General features: G+C 44.1%; 1 long non-coding RNA gene across 1 annotated transcript in view; it reads right to left on the bottom strand.

Moving 5' to 3' along the window:
- Positions 1-803: 803 nt before the first annotated feature.
- The window catches only part of LOC311032102, a 71,087-nt gene continuing 49,960 nt past the window's right edge, over positions 804-21,930 (bottom strand). The window contains exon 4 of the long non-coding RNA XR_014599151.1: positions 804-924. This is a non-coding gene — a long non-coding RNA (uncharacterized lncRNA). The remainder of the gene's footprint in view (positions 925-21,930) is intronic.

Genomic DNA, 21,930 nt, shown 5'->3' with positions numbered 1-21,930 from the left:
TTGTGTTGGGACGCATTTATTCTCCTTTTCAACTTGTATGGCCTCTATCCTTTTATTTTGGGCCCTCTTGGTGCTCCACCTACCAGATTCCCTTCCATTCAAGAACCACACATAGATAACATGCTCGACTTTTCACAGACACCTTGCTCCGTCTAAGAAAAAATGCATATACGTGGTTTGGCCTTTCATTTACACACATTTTTATCACGGAAAACGATCATTTCTGAAAAATTCTGGCCAAAGTGGAGATTTGTGAAAACGCTGTTTTCCTGTTTATTGGGTGAAACAGAGTTTTAGGTTCCCAAACGTCACAATATGCGACAGAAAAGACTGAGCGTTGTGTGCGTCCATGTTTACCCTTTTGAAAGGAACAGGAAGTGGCTTGTGTCATTAGATTCTGAGGATTCTGATTGGCCTGCATGGCTTTATCCTCCTCGTTACACTGCCGCCTATAGGTTTAGCATTATGAGGGCATATTTATGCAGGTTCATGAAAACTTTTTGAAAACGATCTGGTGTGTAGGATGTTATTAAAAACCGTTGTAAATACCTGGAAAACAATGGAAAACGACCACAAACATGTAAAAACTATGAATGCTGCAGCACATTTTCTCAAAATCCAAAATATTAGAATACTTAATTTTACAAATGAGCTCCCCTTCCTTAAAACTGTGGTATGCAAATGAGCCTTAACTTGTGCACACACATCCGGATTGTGTCATGTGTGTGTGTCCTCGCCATTTTCCGCATGGCCACTTATCACTTTAATATGCTCCCCTCACCTCTGGAGAACGTCCCCGAGCTCCGCCGCGGCCTGTCACTTCCTTCCCGGTGGCTGGACGTCGCCACCGCCGCGTGCCGCGCTCTCCACGCCGCCTTGTTATCTGATATCTCTGTTCCTCCTTAACGCCTGATCTTCTGGAACCTTCATCGAGCAGAGGGAAAGAAATGCACAAACAAAAACAACATCATTAAACTCCCTTATTCATTTGAGCATTCAGGCTTCACGCATCACATCTACTTAGACGAGTCAAATTGATTCAATTTGCCGTGTTTGCATCACGCTTAATTCGGCGGCCTCTCGGTGAGCTGTAAAACACGCGGCACTCGAGGAGATGGTTTTATTTTGAGTCTTTTTCCTTTTTTTTTTTCTTTTTTGGCACTTTAGCCGCAAATGTGTCTTCCAATGAAATCTCATTTATTAATATTACGGAGCAGATGAAGGGAGCTGAATAAAAGCAGCAACAAATAGCGCCGTGTGATGAAAAGCTGTAGATTGGGTTGTCAAAAAGCTAAAACACTTATCTGATAAAATGATTGTTTTATATAAACAGCAGCTGCACCCCTCAGAAAATTAACAACAGTCCTTAGAAACTGTTGTATATACGTATGATAAGGATACAAAAACAATACAAAAAAAATTCAAAATTAGAAACAATTAAGCATATAAAACAAAGCTGTCAGCCAGACTACCAATCAAACAGACCCAGTGCAGCACAGTTATTAAAATAAAAAACATGTTTTAGTATTGACCCTAAAATACAGGATAAGCGGTAGAAAATGGATGTTTTAGTATTGTTGGGCTGTGATATGTAATATCAAGTAATTTAAAAGCAAATCAAAAATCTCTTTTAGTCTTGACCTCCAATATCAAACTGAATTTCATCAATGTGTTAAATAAAAGTAGCATGACATTGATTCAACAAGAGTATACAAGTATTTGCTTTGTTTCGTTGTCTTATGTGATAGTACACTGTCGGCTGAACACACACACACACACACACACACACACACACACACACACACACACACACACACACACACACACACACACACACACACACACACACACACACACACACACACACACACACACACACACACACACACACACACACACACACACACACACACACACACACGGAAACAGAGGAGTTTGTGGAACATTGACCACTTTAGCATGATAACGAGTGGCGAGTTTCTGGTGATGTTTCCCCTCCACAACTTTACCCAACACACCGAAGTGACAATGAAAATAAAGTCTGCCGAGGACTCCCCCCCGGTTACCACACCTGCAAGTCTGTTCAACATTTCTCATCACCGGCTTGGTCACGAAGAAAATGGCACAACTAATGTATTTATGTGGAACCAGATATTTGGGTCTCGAAGGCTGTTGGTGGAAAGACAACCGCTAACATGCTCGTCAGGCAGGAAGGTACTCACATTATTTCTATTGTACTTCTACATATACTCCCTCCTGGTATTTATTATTACATACTGAATACAGAATACAACAATAAAACACTCACATGAGTGGATCAGACACCAAAACACAGATTGGTTGGTTGGTTCTCTCGGAGCTAATGGACTTTCTAACTGCTTCAAGTCAGTAAGCTTGTCAGCTTGGTCTCTGATATGATTATGTCTTCAAATGGTTTATTCAAAAGCTTCCTGTTTTGAAAATGGTAAAACACAGCTGAGAACTGGACCCCTTTGTTCCCTCAAAGTTGGACTGGTTTATCAATTAATACTCAGCTCTTTTCGGGCGCCGAGTAAACACTCTTAACTTTGATTTCTCAGAAAAGCAGAACCTCCGAGTGCCCTCCCCCAATGCTCACTTTCCCTGAAGAATCCACCAAAGCACCTAAAGCGAAGCTAAATCAATAGCATGTACAGGTTAATAGCAGTCATGTTTTTGTAAGCCCGCGCATCAACTATTAATTAGCTGGTGATTAGAGTTGCCTGGCAAGAATGATTCTCAGCCCGAGGAGGGTGTCGTCCTTGTGCTCCGCGAGGATGAATCAGTATTAAAGAAGGAGATAAAGGGTGCATCGCAATATGTATCGTACTGTAAAGAAGTACAAAACTATAGAAGGCCTCGGCGTCTGCCCTGTGCAACATCAAGCACACGTTTCAAACCGCAAAAAGACCTGATCTCCGCGAGAGGTTCCCTCTTTCCAAAAACACAGAGGAAAGAGAGGTTTTACATGAGGACCACCAGCGTGGACTCGGCATCGATTTTTAAATCCTCCCGAGAGACGGAGACAGGAGAAAGCATGGAAGAATGAGAAAAACACAGCTCAGGAATAATGTCGGTGGCTGCTTTGATAAATGCATGGAAAAAACCAGTCCAGTTACAAATGAGAAAAAGAGATGTTTGCTAAATCTCAGAGTCCTCTCGGCCGGTTTACACCCACCAGAAAGAAGACAGCAGGCTCGTTTGATTGGTCCCTCTCCAATTCTTCCCATAGATATGGTGGAAATGAATCCCCTGCAGCCAGGAGACTCTTTTCTATTATTTTTTTTTCATTTTTACTCTCGCCACTTTCTTTTTTTAGGATGTTGTTTTCGCTCTTTGGCATTCATGTTCCAACAAAGGATAATTGGAATGCACACCTCCATATTCAACACCCAAAGTGGAGGAAAACAGAAAAGGATATTGGATTGCAAATCAAGTGTTTATAGTGTCTGGTTCTCGCCACGTTTGTGTGGTTTAGTGTTTGGTATGATTGTGAAGGTGTACACTGCGAGAAAAGAGGCTGCCATATTGATTGATTGTTGTTATTTTACATATATATATATAATTCTTTCAAAGTGAAATATGTTTGGGAAGTTAATTTCATGGACTGAAACATTGTTTTATAAATCTTTAAAAAAATATGTGTCTATTGTATTTGTACGAGAAAGAGCAATGCCGTCTGTTGGATCGGACCACATCCCCGGGGGTCCCGAATGCAAAAGCAACATCCACCTCAAGTAAATACCATCACAGACTGCTCAGACATAAAGGAGATGAAGAGAGGACATGTATCAAATACAAATGGTGGTTCCGGAGTGCAGTGTAAACGGATCGGGGAGCCCTCAAAAGCAATTACCGCTGCTATCCTCGTATTGAAAAACAGGCGTCAAAAGAGCCAAACCTCAGAGGTCGCATTTCATATTTTGTCTTTTGTTTGAGTCGGCAATAAATCAAGTCTGAAAGGTGCATGATGAGGGAAAAGGTCTTTTTTTGTTTTGTTTTGCCATATCTGAAGTGATGCTAAAATCTTAACAATTTGACTTTGTGATGAATATGGAGTCCTGTCAAAAAGAATAAAACACACACTGTTGCTGCATTGGTAGGAGTGCTTGTTTAAAGCATAATGCTGCTTTGTTTTTGCCTTTTGCAAAACTTTAGTGTAATATATCCAGGGTGTCAGCAATAAAACAACATGAGGGCGGACAGTGTGCAAATATTATTAAAAAGGGATTTCATATTATATAATATTAGGTTTAGTATTGCTATAGAGAGAAATAATATGTACTGCAACACAACAAATCCAATCAAAAGGCATCAAATACGGAGACGATTGAAATTTAAATCGCTTCCTGAAATGCTATCCAAACCTGATGCTCTTTCTTGAAGGTTCTGTGTTCAAATATTGCTTTGATCCCTTTATTTGTTCACTTCATAGTATTATTAGTCCATATTTTAAACAGTTTTTGTGTTAATTGAAATTGAGTAGCAGGAAACTATTCTAAAATAGTAGCCCACAGCTAATGTCTGCCCTTGGCCACCCTGGCAGGTTTAATCCCCGTCTTCCAGAGGCATCCCTTCTCCCTTCACAGGTAAGTGATCAGTATTGTGAATATGCACCCTTAAGCCCCGGCTACAGACCAGGCAGGCTAACGCCAACAGTGCAGGACGCACTGCAAAAAGAACAGTACAACATGGCAGCCGTTATCCCTCAGACAGATGAGAAGGTCTCACACCTCTGATGAAATATGAGGCTCCGTGGCTCGGTTATAAGGCAGCCGTCATGACCGACGGTGAGTGTGCACCGTTCCAGGCCACGGCGTTTGATTCCCCCACCGTACCATGTTGCATCAAGGTCGTTTCCAAATCACCCCCCATGCCCCATTAAAGCGGGTTCAAACCCCGATGCATCCCCGCGCACCGAGAAGACAACATAAATAAGCTCGGCTGAAGAGTCACTATGAAGCTTCCGAGTAGATGGAAGGGAGGAAGAAAATATTTTTCCACCCTTTAATGGAGCTGTCAACAATCACTTCCCAGCTGAGAGATGGAGTCACGAGGCAGATGGCGGTTTTGTGGTCGAAAGGCAGAGGGGAAGCGTCATTACTATAGAAAACATTATAGCGAGCGACGGACATCCAGGCCATCAAAGATGATCATCTCATAAATTCCTGCGCTGTATAATAAGCCTGTCACTGTTGAAGGCTGACGGGGAGAATAATGCCCACAGCTGATCTTTATCTTTCACAGTGCTTCTGCTGATTACGGCTAAATAGGCCTCAGCTTGTATGGCTAATGCTAAAAAAAAACAACAAACACACAATTTGCCGGGGGGCTTTTTGACGGCCCCACTGTCCGAATCCATATGTCCCTTTCAATCTCCCGCATCTCATCATAACGCCGATAATTTGATGAGCAATTAATGCCAGGGCCGTTGTCAACAACCACTCAGCCAGCTTGATGTGTGGCACGTCCGAGGGTGGAGAGAGAGAGAGAGGCCGCGGCCCCCTTTCGCAAAACCGCCGCTTAAATGCCAGCGGTGGGTAATCGACCATCAGCAGACACTCCGGATGGTCGATCGTGACAGCGGATTACACACACTATGGAGGTGTTCATAGCGCCGCGGATCCGGCACGCGGCCCCGTAAACAAATCCGCACACGGGCCGCATAACAATAAGCCGTTCATTTAGAACCGGGGTCCGGCGAAATCAGAGACGTATGTCTTCGGTAGGCCAGCCGTCTCCCCGTCTGAAAGGTCACTAATGATGTCTTTGCCTCGGAAAACATGGAGTCTAGACAGTGTTTTGGAGGGAATATTTGTAGCAGGAGCATAAGACAGGCAGTCCCCCCCCCCCCCCCCCCCCCCCCATTCTCCTTAATTACATGATTAAGCTCTGCTAAGGTTAAACACCCATTCAAAGCCCTGCATTGCTAATTGGGACACAAGTGATGCTGCTATCCGGACTTCATCTCCTAGTATTCCCCACACACACACACACACACACACACACACACACACACACACACACACACACACACACACACACACACACACACACACACACACACACACACACACACACACTTAATAGGTTACATCACGTGAAGGCACAAGTCGTTCTACATTTTAATTTTGCCAGCCAGGAAACACCCGTCGTGGCACCACATTTAACACAAATAAGCATTTAGCTAATGCACTCACCCAGCAGTGAGTAGAACCATTTCTACACTGAAGTCACAGTTTTTAGGCGACTGATACAAACGGAATACACGTTTCATTCACACACCAAAGCGAGGACGTTAGTTTGTTTATTTATATGAAATAATGTCAGGGATTTGACTGATTCTTACAGGTAAGGCTGTATTAGCATGTTAGGTATTTTCTTGACCAATCTTTGATCTGTCTCAATTATCTTTAAAGAGATTATATCTGCGAATAAACACACATATATGTGTAATCCACTCAAAGGTTAAATACAATAAGTACTCAGAGGTACTTGAGGGTGGACTGTGTGTCGCCTGAGAGGAGAAACCTAAAAAAAAAAAAAATCAAGGCTGCTGCTTATTAAGCTCATAGCTGAGAGCCCCGTCTAACAACTGATGGCAGCTCAAATGAGCATATTAACATATTCATCCAAACTTCTTCTCTTTTAGTTGCTGGACAGAAAGAACTAGAAAAGTGGAGGGGCCTAAAACAGAGCATGTAAGAGACATGACTTGATATGATTTGAAGATGAAAGGAAGGATAAAAACGTGGCCTACACTTACATCCCCCCCCTTTTGTTCCAGGATGCCTTCACTCGCGTCCGTAGAGCAATCCCTGACTTTCAAACGCAGACGGATGGCTTGTGGGAGCGGGCGAACAAATGAGAGCTAGCTGGCTGCACGGACTCTCCCAGGACCGAACCGTAACGAGCACCATGAAAGGCCGGCGGAGCAGAGAGTGGAGACCCTCATACCACGCCACTTAAATCATACAAAGAATACTAACTATAAGAGCTGTCTGTTAATGAGGAGCAAACACTGGACTTCCTGCTTCCCGCCGCTTCACTCGAGTCCTAGATAGAGACAAATAAACTCGCCTTGTGTAAATGGAGCAGAAAGCATGGAGGGAGGAGACGAATAGGGCACACATTCACACCGTTTGGGAATCCACTTTTATCCCTACATAGAAATAGCCCCCCTCGCTTTCTTCTCCCTCTCTCCCGACTCGCTCGGCCGTCTCCCGGGCGAACTGAGAGATGGTGATCTTTTCAAAGGTCATTCCAACCATTTGTCTTATCTCGGAGTTTCTTCACTGAGATGGCGAGCACAACAGAGAAACTTTGCCTCGGGGCTTCGGCTCTGTACATCTCATAACCAGCCAGCGAGAGGCAGAGCAACATCCCTCCTCTTTTTGTTTTTTACACGACACAACATTCCTGGGTTATTAAATTAGGATGCACTAAATCAAGCTTTTTTTTTTTCTTCCCCTCGACAAGCAATCAGCAAAAAGAAGGTTGCAAACAATATCAACTAGCTTATGAATATTAAACGCGGACCCCCTGATGGTTGAGTACGACCGCACGCTACCTCGACCCGAGTTTGAATCCGGCTTTTTGCTACGCTGCCATGACTTGCCCTTTTCATTTCTCCGTAAACACTAACAAGCCACCGGCGAGGACCGGCGTGCCCCTGTTCACTTCATATAAAGAAGTGAAAAATGACGGTGGGCCGCTGCTGCCGCCGGCGTCCTGCCGCGAGCTCTACTTGAGTATTTACCTGCTATTATGACAAACGAGTGCTGATTATTACCCAGGGTGCACTGGGGACAGCAGTCATTACGGGCGACTTCCTGTTTCTGCTGCAGTTAGCCGGTCGTCCTCCTGTGTTGTTCGCTAAACACCTGTGCTGGACGCCTCCGGCTTTGGCAAAGAAAGATGAGGAGAATGAATATTTATAAAGAGGAAACCGGCTTCAGAATGATCACCAGGACGACTGCAACACACACCGAGTGCAGTGGAAACACATTAGCCATAGTAGGAATTAGTAGAGAAATAATTATATGACTGATGAGTGATTTTATAAAAAAGATCATTGTCAAATATTTACCTGCAAAATAAAAGACGCGCTGCTCTGAGAAACGAGACGAGAGTGACATGGATTGTTGTGGATCAGAGCTGTAACTAATGATTATGTTCAGTCTGCAAAAATATTGAGATTAGCACGTCCCTGATCCAAGGTGATGTCTCATTTATTTATCTTTGTTTCTCTCAATTAACAGTCCAAGACCTTAAGATATTCAATTAAAAGTTATACTAAATGGAGAGAAAAAACATGAAGTCACATCTGAAAGCCTGGAATCAGACGACATCTGACATTTTTGTTGAATGAATCATTCAAACTGAGATTTCGTTGTGAGAAGCTGTCCTTCTCTCTGGTGTGTCATTCTGCACGAGAAGGTCAAACGTGCATTTTGGAGAAAAAATATATAAATCTGCATTCGGATTATCGGAAGGAATGCACACGCCCCCATTATTATCGACTAGCACGACAGGGAGGGGAGAAGGGATGTGTTCAGAGGTGGGGGGATGCTGGTCCAACCAATCAGCTTTAAGGGACAGGTCAACCACGCCCCGCCCCCCTCCCCCGTCTCCCAGAACTCATGATGACAAGTCGCCTTCTATTAACCTGCTGCACTTTGCCCGATGACATTCATCACAAACCAGCCTCCCCTCCGTCCTCACTAGTGTCCCACTTCTAATTGCCTGAAAGCAGCGATGAGACAGAAAGGTTTGTTTTTTTTTATCAGATGCAAAGAAGAAGCGTCTACAGTATAGGTGTGTGTTTTTCTCTCCCCACCTCACATGAAGGTAAACCCACAGTGTCCCTGGCAGACACCTCCTGCTCTCCCAGCAGCCCCAAAACTGAAATATGCATCTTTAAAGAACATGTTTACGGCGCATGATTTACGTTTATAGCCCCATGCCTGCTGTTGGGACCGTTCATTGTTGCCGTTATGGAAACAGAATATTCATACAGCTCTATCTTTTCCATCCAGACACCGTACCCCCCTCTGTTTTCCTCTCATTGATTTTGGCTGCTAGTGCCCCCAAGTGGCCGGACCGTCTCGTTTTAACACTGCAGTCCCCTCTTCTTTTCATCCCGGGCCGGGCTCGGTCTAAGTGCTGGATTGATCTGCTATGAAGGGAGCTGATATGCCTTTTTTTTTTTTTTTTAATGCTCAAAGCAGCTGAGTGGCCATCATCTAAAATACATCCCAATCACGGGCCGAGGAGACGGTTCACCATGACGTTCAGGGGGCCGCTGATAGATGCGTCGCTGATTGTGGAGGAGCTGCTAGATTGAAGAGCGGTCCACCCACGTCGCCCCGGCGCTCTCTCGGGCCTCCGTCTGGCGATGGCGGGGCGAGAGCTTTGAGTGATATACGAGCCGGCCTGAGAGAGATGAGAAGGACCTGCCATTCCCTGTCAAGAGGGGACGTCGCCAGACGAGAGGTTACGCACATTGAAATGCCATCCTCTGCACTTCGCCACCTCCGAGGCCCCGACGAGAAAGGCGCCTGATGAAAAATGGCTCCCATTACGGGGCTTGACCCCCACAGCTGATCTTTGCCCACCCCCCCCCTCCTGCATCTGACAAGCGTGAACCCGTTGCAACGCCTCAACCTTTCCACTCTCCACACACACATGCAGAAACACATCCGCTCGCCCCCCCCCCCCTCCCCCTCCCACGGGTGCCTTTAAATCAGTAATGACCATCTAGCTAGCTGCCAATAGGACCGTGGTGCGTAACTACCGCTAGCCCCCTTTTCTAAATCAGTGCAAATGGCTTCCCACCAGAGGACAAGAAATTAATCTAGCGCTAATCACTAGCACGGACTACTTAACAGGATCTGCATCAGCTGGAACTGGATCTATGCTGATCAATTAGTGACATATTACCACCCTGATGGCGTGTTTACCACTCTACTGTAAAAAAAAAAAAAGTATTTAATAAGAGTAACTCACTTCGGTTAAAGATGATGAGATACTCGCTGTAGCAATATGGCTCGTGCTCCCAAGTACGCCGTTACGGTTCCCATGCGAGGCTTTCGCTATTTTAAACACAAGAAGACAATTTTACTCACATCAAACATATGAATGGTCTTTTTTTTTTTAGAACGGGGAGCACAATGCACCATCAGGTGCAGCTTTAACTTGTTTTCGCATTTGCATTAAGATTTATTATTTATTTTGGTATACATATGAGTAGATAGAGACCTTCCTCTGTTGCTAAGGCACACATGATCTTTACATTTCTATACATCTATGGCTCCTATAGATACTGAGATAACCACAACCATCACAGATAAACGTAACAATAATGGTTTACGATATTTTTTTCTTTGCAGATTCCGTACACAGTTTTTGTCAAATACTGTCTATTTTTCTTTTTTTATTAAATAGTCACTCCAAAATAAAGATTTTTTTTACGCTTATAGTGTTTTTAATCATCTTGCTACTTTTATCGCTTTCTTTGACTTGCCTTTATTCTGTTTTATCGATCTTTATCTCCATTGTGTGGGAGGGCAGGAAAAAAAACTAATAAGAAACAGTTTAATTTCCCTTTATAAAAGGGAACTGTCGTGTGTTTGCATCCCACACTTGAAGGATAAAACCTTAATAATAATAATGAGAATAAATGTTTTTTTTTTCCAAGAACAGAGCTTTCCGGGTCACACGATCAGCGGGGTAGTTTGATTCTATGTTGCCCCTCAGCTGTTTAAAAGGTCTGTGCAGACGAGTTTAAATGTGAAAGTCTTTAAAGCTGACAGCGTTTAAGGAAAACATCCCACCGTTAATTAAGTGGACAAGAACACATAAGAGAACACATTTACATAATGATCAGTGAAATGTTTCCCGGTTCGTCCTGACCTCACGGTCATTCTCCTCTGAAAACAGCCTGTCTCACAGCGCCTGCCTGTCTGCCTGCATGCAGGCAGCAGTACATCATGCGTGGGATGTTTTAACTTTCAACACTACGACCAGGACGGCTTAGAGAGAGAACTGGCATAAGCTCTTCTATCGTCCGCCTACTGAAACAAAATCCTGCTTCTCAAATCGCAGATATACAGTAACAACTGCCTGCACCATCACACACACACACACACACACACACACACACACACACACACACACACACACACACACACACACACACACATCACACACACACAGTATGAAAACTAATGGCCATGTTTGTGTGATGAGGTCAGGCGAGTCGATGAACATCCCCATATCCGCTCTGCTCTCATATTTATAATAACTTCTCCAGCCACGATGGAGCATTTGGAAGCGAGACGCCTGAAAAGCTTTCTGTTCTCGCGCGGCACGCTTCCTGTTTACAGCGATACCCTCTCAGAATTATTTGTAGTTCTTATTTTAAATGGTGGGTCCTGATTTCCGAAGGTCTAGTCCCCCTCATGGATCCTTTACCTGACTGAGGTCCGAGGCGTCCACATGACACCCTGCACAACGCATGTGATCATGGCCGCAGTCAGCTACGAGGTCACCTGAGGTGCTGACCTCTGTAATTATTTTCTCAATGAGGTGAAACTGACAGCTATCGATGATACAGCCATATCTAGCTGGGGGGGGGAGGTGGAGGGTGACTTGATGAAATTTAAGCGTGTGTGACACAGCGTTTCCAGTGCACTCGTTGCGAAAACCAAAACCTACTCGGTGATGTATGCACAGTTTTTGAAGAGGATTTCATGAGCGGCTGTAGGGACGGCAGATTTTGTCCTTGAAATATTCTCACGTTATTCTCTATTAAAATTGCGACTTTATTCCCGACTTCTCGGAGAACCCGGATATGTGGGAAATGTTTTGAATGTGCAGAAAGTTTTGAACCGCGAGCAGAAATCCTGCTGGAACACGTACGCGAAAATTAATGAATGTCATCTACTAATGACATAAATAGATTCCACATGCAAGTTTTTAGGCTATTTCCCCCCAAAAAGAAGACATAAAAGAGGAGGGAAGAGTACATCATGACTCAGCAGAATTAAAATGATGCAAATAGTTGATCTACAGGAAATATTTGAAGGCAATGAATAATGCATGGAGCCTTGCTTATGTTTTTACATTCTGAATGTTCACCTTTAAAGAAAAGAAAAGGGATCATAGTTAATGATGTGCTCCTTGGCCTCGGTGCTAATGCTCAGTCACTAGCTAATGCTAGTGCTAAAAAAAATGCTAAAAAAAGTGTATTATATTATATGTATTATAAAGATATACCCACAATTTCTTTGACGAGGCACATGACTAAGAATTGAGTCTTCCTCCCCATCAAACTTACATGAATAAATACAAGCCATGATACACATGAAGCGTGATGAAGACGTGCTCCGCGGAGACAGCCGCTGAAGAGGAGAGGAGGCGTTTTACATGTTTAACACATCAGTGATTGTGTACGAAGAGACACGTCGTCGTTAGCGGAGACGGAGACGGCACTCACACTGCCGTTACACAGTTATGCAAAACAAATGTGAGCAGACGTCACCTCCAGGCAGCGATACAAGAGCAGAAACAAGGCATGGTGGGAGGAAGTGTTTGATCAAAGTTAGGGAGGACGTCCGCGTGTCACACTTTTCCATCTGTGTCCAACTTCCCCACCAATCACGTGAGTTCAAACGCCCGTGTGCAGCGGTGCGTTCTGTTCTGCCAGGAATACATAATAGAGGTCGCCGTGGAAGGAGTGCAACACTCAGAGAAAACCATTTGACAATTTGATTACAGTTTTGACTGATGGACACCGTGGCGCTCATAAAACATCATTTATTTGCTCGCCATTTTTTTTTTTTATGAGGAAATATTATAACAGAACAGTGTGAGGCATCGTCTTTTAATTTAAACCAATATGTTATGACAGCAGACTCGCCAAACCCAACTTGACTCTCTCATATTTAAAACTCCATTCCATCCATTTTCCAACGCAATAATTATGAAAATTACCTTTTTCAAATTCAAATCCACAATCTGGAACCCCAGAGAGAGATTTCTTTTTTTATCATCTTTCATATTCATCGGCAGCCATGTCAACAACACTGTTCTCCCCCATGGACGTTATTAAATACATGAAGTTTTCAATAACAATTCAGAAATCACAAGCTTTATTTTCCACCATGTTTTTGTGTCGTGCCGAATAACGCTGTTTATAAAATTAATTCTGTTTTTTTTTTGGACAGGACACAGATTTTCAAATTAATCTTTTGACCTAAATTCTCGAAAAGGAGTGTGACAAATCCATTAAATGCTTCCATTACACACATGCTCAAAACTGATTTGTAGTAACATCATGAAATTAGTTAAAATTTCATCCGACAAGCGACATCTTCACTGGAGTGAAACGTTGTTTTTCAAGCGAGAGCAAAAGGGTTACGAAGAAAATTAACACATAGAGCCGCAAAATAATGAAGAGGAGGAGCGGCATCATCTAAAAAAGTTTTTTTTTTTCCTCATTATCAAACTTGATATTTCTGTCAGTTGTTGAGTTCGGTTGTACAGCCGGGTTGTTGTTTTTTAACACATTTTTAGTCTCGTGCCCTCAAAGTCAACAAGCAAAATCAACTTTCCAATGTGTGATTACTGTCGGGATAACAGTTATTTATTTACACGTTCAGCGTAAATGCGTGAGGAGGATTTTGGCTCGTTTAAAGCGTCGCCCCCTAGTGGAATTCTCTGAACAACACAAAATTCTTTCATATCAGAAAGGCTCATTTTTCCTCCCTTTTGCCCACAACATGATTAAAAAGCCTCAATCAGCCTCCAGGCTACTCGACCTGCCACCATCACCCTCTCATATCTCGCCATATCTCGTTATCACAGCCAGCTCCCCAACGTCCTTCCGTCCTTTCACGTCGTTTTTAATACATTATTACAACGCCTGCCTTCAGACGCCCACCTCGCACCCCATGTTTTTTAGGGATTTAGTCGATTTCTCTCATCCAGAACGACTTTTTGACTTTAGTTGTTCAAATCACCGGAATAATAACACCCGAGTGGGCTGCTGATTGGTCACGTGAGAGGGCTGCGTCGGGGAAAAGAAGTGGATTCACAAGGTTTTATTTATGGATCTCTGTTGCCAAGTAGAGTTTTCACATAATAAAAGTTTTTTTTTTTTTACAAAGCATCATGGTCTCTTAAAAACCAATAGAAGAAATACAGAAGGATCCCACGCATCTTTTGTATCCACTACTGATATATGACAGCTTTGTTTGTTTGTTTTTTTTGGAATCGTAGAAGTACAAATTTATTTCAGTCCTTATTGACATTTTTCCAGAACATAATGCACATAAAAAAAGAAATAACAATAAGTCATTAAATAAAAGGGAAAATAAAAGAACACTGACAGAAAAGATGAATTCTCAAGCTTATTATACCGCCTTAATAACTCTTAACTCGAGGTTTACAAAAGCAATAGAAATGCTTTAAAACAACTTGTAGGTAAAGGGGAGGATGATGTGTCTATTAACGTTCAGTTACAAATCATTGTGTCACCAGAAAACTTCCTTCCAGCCTCTCGGAGAGATAATTTTTCTCTTATTCTAGGTCATCCTCAAAAGGTGGTCAAGAGAGAAATAAAAGCTGTCGGCTCCTACATCATCCGTCCGCCTCGGCCTTGAGGAACATCCTGCCGTTCATCTTTTTCCTGCACAACCTCAAATTCATCTTCATTTCAGGTCCACACATCCACACATCTGTCATCAGTAAACAGACACAGCAACACTTCTCAATAAGTCACTGATTATTGTCTCCCTGCTACATCTCTTCACTATCATCTGACTTCACAACCGAACAAACAGGAAGTGGAACCGTTTTTATCTGGGCCCTTTTTTTACTAGACCTCCCTTTGTCGACACTCTGACAACACCGCAGACAACTAAATCCTGTACTGTGGGATTTGGAGATATTTCAGGGTAAGTAAATTTCTGTTCTATCTCCTTCCTAATAATCCCTCCCCCCCGTTTGCATCCGTTCCCGGATTCTCCCACGAACAAACGTCTCCTCTCTGGCAGATTCGTGACTCTGATCCAGGGGCGTAATCTGTGAACGGCTTTGTCAACATCATCGGCTGCCTATTCGTGTTTATCGCTACATTTCACCGAGACGGGGGGAGCCGAGAAGGAGAAGAAGTGGGAACAGAGATGAGAGGGAAGGACAGACAGCACGGTGAATGAAAAAGGGGGGGAGAGAGAAGGGAGGAAGGGAGGGAGGGAGGCGCTCAATCGTTTCTGCGGAGGGGAAAGAAGTATGAATATTCCAATTTTACCCTGCTCATTAGAGACGGCTGCCTGTTCCTTTGGGGGGAAGCGCTGCTTGTGTTTGTTTCCAGCCTGATTATTTGCATGATGTATTCCCCAATTTTGTATTCAGTGATGGGAGAGAGACGGCGTTCTGGCAGGCTGACAATGAAGCCTAAGGGGCGCAGAGGCAGGCACAGTCAGCTTTTATTCGACGCAGAGTTCAAAGGCCACGCTTCTTTACCCCAAATTAGTCACTATTTCACAGTCACTAAAGCCCCCCCTCCCTCCAACAACTCTACTTACTTGAGCAGCTCCTCAACAGGGCGATTTTCTGAAAGGTTGGGCACGCCGAGGGGAGGTTGCTATTTTTGGGGACAGCAGCCTTCAACTAAACAACAACGTGCGAAGCGGTTCTCCATGTATTCTGAATAACTCAACGTCATCGTTTACTGGTGTTGCAGCATGGAGATGATGCAATGCTTATCAATGAGATGTCACGAGATATAGATAATCGTACGATGCTGAAGTACATATTATTGATTGTTTTATCAATATGAATCAAATAGTTTATAGACAGGAATGGAATCAGCAGACGAAAGACAATTTGAAGATGTAACCTGGGAAATTGTGTTTCCTTTCCTTCTCTTTTTTTTTTTTTACTTCTGGTACCTGCAGCTGACCTAACCGCTGTGATGCATCTTCCTTTGAGCAAAGGATTGTGGGTCAAAATCACCAGAAAAGTGTGCTGGCTGGCAACAAGATGCAGTACGACATGCTGGTATTTTTGACATTTGAAATATTGACACAATTAATCTTTTTTCTGGCTTCATTTTAAAGCGATTTCCCAAGAAAAAAGAATTGTCCGATTAATCAGTGATGAAAATGATCATTAGTCGCAGCACTGAAACACATTGTGTTAGCCAGAATTAGCGTTTCCCATGTAGCCACCTTGCTTCTTTCCCTCTCAAACATGCAGCCCGTGCATTAGAAAACGTTTGCCATGTCCCTTTATTGTGCTGTAGATGTTTCTGCCACATGACGGACCTTGCATGTGTTGACATCAGGTGCTCTGCTGACATTGTTTGAACACCTGATGCCTTCAGCGTACCTGACATCCAGCCAGCTCCACGTAAACCATAAGAGACGGTCGCTGCTGATGTTTGTGCTTCTTCTGTGCTCACGCTCAAAGAACATTTCCTGGAACCACATCGACGACACCACCCTCCCCACCCCCCCCTCCTCCTCCAGCACCGTTCCATCAACTCCGCTGGATACCTTTAATGTGCTGCATAATGAACTGCAGCAACGAGTGTGCAACGGCTCTCATTCCAAACAAATACACAACGAGCGGGCGCGTTGCATCACGGTGAAGCAGATTGTGCCTGATTAGGCTTAACGTGCGAGCGTGATGCCTTCCCAGCGTGGCGTCCACCTTCCCTCGCCCACTCGGCTCGCCCCCACTCTTTTCACCTTTTCTCTCTCTCCCTCTCTCCACTCGCCACGCCTCGCTGACTTTGCGGGGAGAAGCCTGCAGTCGCATTAGCTCAGAGCAGTGACTTTGCAACTGAGACGACCCCCCCCGGCGGTGCGTCGGCTATCTATAGATGTGAGCAGATACATACATGTTTCGGGCACTAAATGCACGTTTGACGGCGACACAAGATGTATGGCGTTCGGTGGCTTGATGGCAGTTTAGAAGTGCCAGGCGATGAATCAGGGGGGGAGCGAGGAAATAGAGACGGCAAGTCGTAAAGAAGGAGTGGAGCTCCGAGAGGAGAGGAGAGCTGTGAAGGTGAGAAGAGGAGTTGAGGAAGTGATGAAGCAAGACTGAGAGGTGAGAGAGAAACCGGTAAACAGTTCAGAGGAGAAGTTGCAGCAGCTGGAGGGCAGGTTTTTTTTTTATTTTTTTTTTTTTAAGTCGGCAGGCAATGTTATCATACAAGGATACTAAATGGAAAAAAATGAAATATCATTATGTTAAGAACAATAATTTTCAACAACTCCGGAGAACGAGACCGGAAAACGCCGTGGTAACGACCTGTCAATCACATGGTAGCCCCGCCCTCAAGCATTCCCTGCTTTCTGGTCTATTTGACTCTAAATGGACCATCATTTACTAAAGGAACATCATGCTGGGTTGAAGAAGACTTGAAACTAGAGACCTGGAGTCTATTTTAGACCCCATATCATTTACATTTACATTACATTTAGGTCATTTAGCAGACGCTTTTGTCCAAAGCGACTTCCAATAAGTACATTTGTCAAAAGAAGGACACAAGGAAACCACAACGAATCATTGCCGATAAGGTAAGAGCTAAAAGTAGAACAAGTGTTAGGTCCTCATCTGAGTAAACTAGTAGTTCAAGAGCAACAGTGCTACGATCAGAGTGCTATAGGTAAGGGTTTTTTTTTTTGGGGGGGGGGGGGGGGGGGGTCATGCTAGTCGAGGTGAAGTCTGAACAGGTGAGTCTTGAGCCTTTTTCGGAAAATGGCAAATGACTCAGCTGTCCTGACGTTAGTCGGGAGTTCGTTCCACCACTGAGGCGCCAGAACAGAGAAGAGTCTGGACTTTGCTGAGCGACATTTGTTTGATTTCAGCGATGGTGGTACCAGCCGGCCAGCTGAAGTAGAGGAGCGAAGTGCTCGCTTCGGGGCATGAGGTTTGACCAGTGTTTGAAGGTAGATGGGTGCTGTTCCATTGATGGCCCTGAAGGCCAGTGTCATCGTCTTGAATTGGATGCGTGCTGCAACAGGGAGCCAGTGGAGGTCACGGAGGAGGGGGGTCACATGGGAGAATTTGGGTAGATTGAAGATAAGGCGTGCTGCAGCGTTCTGGATACGCTGCAATGGTTTAATCGCAGAGGAAGTCCGGATGCAGCTGTGCTAGCGCTGGAGCTAGCAGGCTAATCAGTCAGCTTGTAGGAAGCATTGTTATAGAAATCATGATGTTATGAAAGCATTGAAAGGAACCTGATCTGCTGGTTTTCACCACAGTAAGATTACACCACATGCAGCCCTCGCTAGCAACAACGCTACTTAAAGCCGCCTACTGCCTTCACCTACCTCCGGCTGTCACGAGACAATTATCTTGCCAGTCTTCGCCGTCCCTCGAGAGGCTTCCAAAGATTGCTTAGCAACATTGCACCCCCCACCCCCCCCCCCCCCCCATGAAAGTTGCGAACACAACCTAATTTCTCAGGTGTGCCGTGTGAGGCTAAAGCCATTATACGCCATGATGTACATTAAGTGTATCTGACATGCAGCTGTCAGCCTGACTCTCTATTATCCTACACTGAACACACACACACACACACACACACACACACACACACACACACACACACACACACACACACACACACACACACACACACACACACACACACACACACACACACACACACACACACACACACACACACACACACACACACACACAGGTCTGGTGAACTCACCTGATCAAAGTCACTCATTCATGTCTCCCCCCTCAGTCTCTCGCTCTCTCACCCTCCGTCACTCACTCTGGTGGGAATCAGAAGGGGACACACACCTGTGTCTGTGGATGGCCTCGCTAAACAGGCTGTTAGGATGCATTCAGCGATGACGGCGACGCGCCTATAAACACAAAGGTCGCACTTAGATCGGAGGATCGCTCGGGACGACCTCATCGCCGCTGCATTCGCGTTCCAAATTTCAAACGACTGCTCGGATTTCTTCATTCAAAAATCGGTGGGATTTTTGTTGATTTGAATGATAATCGCCCCTTTTTTTCCCCACAGATTTATACAGTCACAGCAGGATACGTCATGTTTAACTAACCGCAATTGTGATGAACCTTAATTTCAGCTGAGCACACCCATTTGGGATTTCATTATTAGGGGGGTTCAATGAGATGCTGCACTAGCGGAGAATGGCATGTACAAGACAGCCTCCGTCTACGAGCTGTGGAGTTTAACTGAGCAGGGCGGCCGACATGCCTAAAGACTCTGAAGAGTTACAGCCATGAAACCACATAACCCCTCGCAGTATCAAATCCAAAATTGAATTTTCTGCTCCGTCGCATGTTGCTTGTTGAGATGGAGACGGGGCAGGCGAGGGAAGGGAAGGGAAGGGAAGGGGGGGGAGCGTTCTTTGAATCTCTTAACCTTTACGGCTTGTTGCAGTATCAAGCCCCGCGGACAAGATCGGACGCTGACACGTTTGTCGAGGGATGACAAATTAGCTGTCCTTCCACATGCCTGATTGCCTGACCTTTATTCACTAAGTGGTGGCGGTGGCGGTGGTGAGAAGGGGAGGAGTGACAGCGGTAAATGGTGCCCGTGTCAACGAGAGGGGCCTGCACAGGAAATACACATTTCACCCTGTCAATTAGGAGGCTTCACAATGAGCATGATAGATACGATGGAGAGGGGGACGTCTTATACGGCTCTTCTTCTCTCCGACCGCATTTTAGATCATATGTTTGCATTCGACTGCATTATGATTATATTTACTGTGATGAACTTTTAAGCATAACAGCTTCAGGACACTTAATGTAAAAAAAAAAAAACAGTCCGAGTTCTTTTTACCAGAGATTTCACCCCCTGCTGGCCATTAGAAAGAACTTACTTCCACCTTGGCTTCACTTTTCAGAACCAGAGGCTGCTGGGGGTTTTTAGGTGTCCGTTATGTATTTCAATGTGCAAAACCCACGTTCAATGGTCATTTTGGAATTTTTTTTTGTCGTATTTTTAAACGGGTGCTCAGATATTATGCATATATGTTATATTTTGATATTTTATTTAAAGGATGCCCAACCAATCAGGTAAAATGTCCAATAATAGGTATTATTGCTCACAATGTTACTTTAAACAAAACTAAACACTGCTATGGAAAACAACATTTTCTGATTACAAACTGTTGTCAGAATGATAAATCGAGTTTTAGACATTTGTTTTTAATTTAAAATACAGTAACAATATTATTATTATGCCATTAAACAATAAAATGGAAAGTTGAAGTTTGCTACAAATGCTTCACTAAAATACCTGTACCATAAAAATGTAAGACGCAGGTACACACACACACACACACACACACACACACACACACACACACACACACACACACACACACACACACACACACACACACACACACACACACACACACACACACACACACACACACACACACACACACACACACACACACACACACACACACACACACACACACACACCATGCCAGCTTTCATCGTGATCACGCTGAGCGTGCTCACTCATCCACCATGTTAACGTCACCTGATGTCATCGGCTGACATGAAGGCTCACCGAGCGTATGCGAGTGTAACATGAGCTCCCAAGACATCTGCTCTCTGACTCACACACAGAAACACCATAAAAGTCTCAAACCAGACACGTGGCTTCGGTGCCTCTACGCAGTTTCTGCATATCAAAGTTATTTTCCTCAACACGAGAGCATCATGTCTGTTCGTAATCCAGTCATTTATTTATGTTAATGACAGCGTGAGCTGAAAGAAATAGCCCCGTGTTGGTGCTTGAGAGAAGACGGACAGCTGCAGCGGAGGTGTCGGATCACGTAATTATTAAAAAAATATGTAACTGCCTGTTTGAAAGCAAATCAAAAGTGGTGAGAGACAGAGGAACGCTGGGGAAAAGTTCAGAGTGGAGAGTCATCAAAACAACACTATATATTTATCCGATCGTAGAAAACAACTCAGAATGTCTTCTATAATTAACATATATTACTAATTACTTGTTCACAACAACATGTTAAAAAACATTTATGAAATAAGACATTAGCAAACAATTATCATGTTTGTAATGTAAAGCATTTATGTTTGATGTGGATCTCAAATAACAGTTAATGGTCAAAGATGGTTGAAGGGCTGACTGGAGTTCAGTTTCAAGTGAAATATTGGCTGAAAAATACTTTTATAAATCTAATTTCAGTATTCAGTGAGCAAAAAAAGTGTGAAGTTTTTTTTCCCCCCCAATCTGTCAAGAAATGGTTTCAATTAAATCTCCAAACTTGCTTAAGAGGACAATTTTGTCACAATAAGTTAAAAGTCCACCAGTTAAAAGTTGAACTTCTGTAAAGCACAGATTTGAATGGTTTGCAGGCAAACCAGAACTCATAATGGATGTGAAGTTTAAACAGAAGTTCGAGGTCACATCGGCCTGTGAGCAAGAACACATTAAACTGTCAAACTCTCCCGTCCAAACACAAGGTGGGCCGGGGGGCGGGCCATCCCTGACCTTGACTTTTCCCTCCGTCCTTCCCTTGTGCAAGTCTAAAGGTTTCCCCGCGTGCTCCCACGCTGCATGTTAAGCAGTTCCATCCAGAGTAAACTTTACCCAAGTGCATCGTCTCCTACCTAATTGAGTTAGAGGATGCCATTTCCTTTGAGAACAGGACATTAAGCTTCCCTCTCAGGGAACGGCGAGGGAAAGTAAATCGCTTTTAATTAGAATAAACCTTAAGATTAGATCTGGCCTTTCCTTCACAGTCATTTGCATACATTGTGGCTCCTCTCAAAGCGATGCGGGCGCCTGGTGGCTGATAAGTGGGATTTGGAGACGAGGGGGTGCTTCGGTCGGAGCCGACGCTGCTCAACAGGTGA

The sequence above is a fragment of the Eutrigla gurnardus genome, assembly GCF_963514095.1.
Source record: "Eutrigla gurnardus genome assembly, chromosome: 21".
Lineage (NCBI taxonomy): Eukaryota > Metazoa > Chordata > Actinopteri > Perciformes > Triglidae > Eutrigla > Eutrigla gurnardus.
The sequence above is the reverse complement of the archived record's forward strand: the minus strand, read 5'-3'. Positions and strand labels throughout refer to the sequence as shown.